Source organism: Ursus arctos, unplaced genomic scaffold, assembly GCF_023065955.2.
Source record: "Ursus arctos isolate Adak ecotype North America unplaced genomic scaffold, UrsArc2.0 scaffold_7, whole genome shotgun sequence".
Taxonomy (NCBI): Eukaryota; Metazoa; Chordata; class Mammalia; order Carnivora; family Ursidae; genus Ursus; species Ursus arctos.
The window spans coordinates 55,178,302-55,182,667 of NW_026623089.1; positions in this window are offsets into that span (position 1 = coordinate 55,178,302).

A 4,366-nucleotide genomic window follows, 5' to 3' on the forward strand; every position below is an offset into this window, starting at 1 on the left:
CCTGGACAGTGGAAAAGCAAAACAAAGGCTTTGACACAGGAGTGTGCCTGTGTGTTCAAGGAATAGGGAGACCTCTTAAGAACCTGGGGTAGAGAGAATGGAAAGAGCAGTAGGGGATGAAGTCAGAGAAGCAATGTGGGCCTAATCATGTAGGGTTCTTAAGGCCACCATAGGGACTTTGGCTATTCTGAGTGAGATGGGAGCCATTGGATGGTTTTGAAGGAGTGACGAAATCTGATTTATAGGATTATCCTGTGAACAACTGAAGGAGGGGGACAGAGAAAAAGTGGGGAGACTGAGAAAAAGCGGGGAGACTGGTGAGGAAACTACTGTAATAGTGCTCAGTATCTAGCTGTTCATGAATAGGAAAGCAACTGGCATGGTTAATAATGGTAGCTAATAATTACTTACCATGAGCTATATTAAAATCATTTAATCCTTGAAACTAATATTGCACTGTATGTTGACTAGCTGGAATTTAAATTAAAACTTGGAAAAAAAATCATCTAATCATCAGAACAACTCTGTGAGCAACTACTATTATTCCCATTCTGCACATTAAAAATTGAGGTCCATTGAGATTAATAATTTACCAACGGTCATACGTAGAAGTAGACAGTTTTGCTCCAGGGCCCACACTTTCAATCAGTATGTTATGCTGTCATAGTAGGAGCTCAAAAAATAAACCTCCATGACACGTGGTGCCGACCTCTAAGTATCTAACTGGAAGAACAGCCAGATGAAAACTAAAATGAGGATTTTTAGAAAATCCTTACACAGACGCACTAAAAAACACAACGACGTGAGACTAGGAAATTTGCGATAGAACGCTGACTGCCATACAGGGAATATATTCCCTTTCCTGGCCTTCTTTTTATATTGGTATTTTGAGGACTGAGCATTCTTAGAGCCCCGTGAAATGTTATAAAGCAATCTCTGTGAAAGGTGTGCAGTGGGTGGTGGAGCACAGATCACCACAGAGCAATGAGCTGAGCTCTGTCTAATGGAAGATGACAACAGAGAGACAGAAGAGTGGAAGGTGTCTGTAGGGAAAGGGAGTTAACCTGCTTGACCCAAGCATAGCTCGTGTCTACCAGTTACCTTCATTGCAGTGAAAGCTCCACACTAAAAGCACTAATTCCTTTGGGGACAGTCAGTTAAGCGTCCAACTCTTGATTTCAACTAAGGTCATGATCTCAGGGTCGTGAGACAGCCCTGCATCGGGCTCTGTGCTAGGCGTGGAGCCTGCTTGAAATTCTCCCTCCCTCTTCCTATCCTTCTGCCCCTTCCCACCTCAGAAAACACAAAAACAACGAAAGACACCACCACCAACAAAAAGCACGAATTCTTTTCTTTTACGTCAGAAAGCCCACTTAATGGAAAACTCCAGTGTGACCAGTGTGACTGTATCATCTTCGGTATATAACACTGATCTGAAAGTGTCGGAAAATGTAACTGGACAAAAGAACAAAATAAGAGGTATAATAGTTGAGAAGGAGATGGGGAAATTACTATTTACAGCTTAGGTATGATAGTCTTCCTGAAAAAGCAAAGTGAAACAAGCGAACACAGAAAGTAAAAAAGTTCGGTAAGTAGGGCCACTCACAAATAAAAATCAACACCTTTTCACTGGGGAAAAGATACAGTGTAGAAAAAGATTCTTTCAAAGATTTATTTTATCTGAGAGCCAGAGAGCGTGCACGGACACACGTGCACACAGAGGGGAGGGGCAGAGGGCGAGGGAGATAAGTATCTCAAGCCCACTGGCGATGAGCTTAGAGCCTGAAGACTGACCAGGGCTGGATCTCATGACCCTGAGAACATGACCTGAGCTGCAACCAAGACGCTCAACCGACTGCAACACCCAGGAGCCCCAAGATCACTTTTACAGTAGCAACAACGACAATCGAGAACAAACTTAAGCTATTTAATGAGTCAGATAAAAAAAAAATAATACAGGACACAATGTTAGTCTTGGTTTCTGGATTGCAGGCCCTAAACAGCCTCTTTCTTTCTTTTTTTCTTTTTCTTTCTTTCTTTCTTTCTTTCTTTCTTTCTTTCTTTCTTTCTTTCTTTCTTTCTTTCTCTTTCTTTCTTTCTTTCTTTCTTTCTTTCTTTCAGATTATGTATGTATGTGTTTCTTTGAGAGAGAAAGAGAGAAGGAACAGAGGGAGAGAGACAAGCAGATTTCACTGAGCGTGGAGCTGGATGCGGGGCTTGATCTCACGACCCTGAGATCCTAACCTGAGCTAAAATCAAGAGCCCATCACTTAAGTGACTGAGCCACCCAGGTGCCCCAGTGTTGTCTATTACAAGGAAACATGATTCCTAGGAGAAAATGGTAATTCTGGTTCTGGGGCAGGATGCACCCAGGTACCTCGTCACACCAGAAATCAAGGAAAGTACTGAAGACTAGGAAGGTCAGGTCAAAAGGACTGAGAATGTACCAAGTTAGAAAGAGGTTCTTGCTGGCCAAAAATCGAACAATTTGAACATCAATAAAGTAACTGCCATCGATTAAAGCATAGCAAATATGTTAAAATCCACCAAATTGTCATGAACCAACACTAACAATGAAATACTCACTGGCCACCTTTGGAGGGAGCTAGGGAACCAGTTATAATTTTGAAAAATTGGTACATAAATAAAGGGAGAGAAGGGCGCCTGGGTGGCTCAGTCGGTTAAGCATCTGACTCGATTTTGGCTCAGGTCATGACCTCAGGGTCATTAGATCAAGCCTGGAGTCCAGCTCCTTACTCAGTGGGGAGTCTCCTTCAGGATTCTCTCACTGCCCTTCACCCTGCTCTCTGTCAATAATTAGATAAATAAATAAATAAATGGAAAGAATCAAACACTTATCTGCTTTTTCTGTAGGAATAGTATTCAGGGTACCAAGTGTTAAGACAAGTTTCCTTCTTTAGAGGTATCCCAGCTAATGAATAAAAAAGAAATGATAGAGTATCACCATTTTGCAAGAACCCTAATGCAATTATACAGGTAGACAGTAATGATCTTTTGCTGCTAACATCAAAGGACAGAGGGACAACTGGACACTGTGTACCCTTCTAGATCTGATTATCAATTTACATTAAATACAGGGGGGAAAGGAGCTTGTTAAATGACACATGGAGACGCAGCAGCAAAATGCAGAAGTAGCAGAATCTATAGGACAATTGGCCTGGCTTCTTCACAAAATAAGTTGCAAGGCAGGAATTCCTCTTCTAGAGGGAAATTTGCCAATATATAATAAAACTACATATAAACTAAAATTCTGAAACTACATATGCACTTACCTTGTGACCCAGCCATCCTATTTCCAGGAATATACCCTGAAGATAAACCTCCAACAGTGTGAAAATACATATACACAAGGTTCCCCACTCTAGCATTGTTTAACAGCAAAATACTGGAAACAATCTACGTGCCCATTCATTACGAGTAAGAAAACGGTTGAATAAACTGCGGTGCTCCACACAATGGAGTCCGATGGAGTCAGGAAACAAAGAGTTAAGTCTTCTACGAACTGACGTGGAGTGATTTCCAGGATATGCCATTAAGGAAAAAAAGCAAAGTGTAAAGAAGTGTCTATGGGATAACATCCTTCACGTTGATACCCTGGTTTTGACCCTTGTTCTATGGTTATGTAAAATGTTACCATTGGGGGAAATAGAATTATTCTAAGCAATCAGTGAAATTAAATGTCTGTCCTTTCAGTGTTAATGTTCCTCAGGATTGCTTCCTAAGCTTTGTCCCAGGGAGCTCTTATGCATTTACAGGTGATCTACAAGGACATTCATTCTAGAGTTACTTATAATAGCGAAAAACTATAACTAACATGGCCATCTAGAGTCCTGGTTAAATATCTAGTGGCATACCCATACTATGAGATCCCATGTAGTCATCAGAAATGTTGTAAGATCGGGGAACCTGGGTGGCTCAGTCGTTAAGCATCTACCTTCAGCCCAGGACGTGATCCCAGAGTCCTGGGATCGAGCCCCGCATCAGGCTCCTCCACTGGGAGCCTGCTTCTTCCTCTCCCATTCCCCCTGCTTGTGTTCCTTCTCTTGCTGGCTGCCTCTCTCTTTGTCAAATAAATAAATAAAATCTTTAAAAAAAAATGTTGTAAGATCTGTACTTACAGAAAAGTATGCACACGTGGAGAGGGAAAAAGCAATTCACAAAACTGAATGATTCAAATTTTATAAATGAATTCTTGGAAGAGATGCTCACGAAAAAGGTTAGGTATGGAGTGACTGCTAACTTACTTTTTCTCCTGTTTGGATTTTACACTCATAATTTAATTACCCTTAAAATAAAAATTTCAAGCTAGTCTCAATTGTAGGAAAACAGTCACCAAAAACATAAA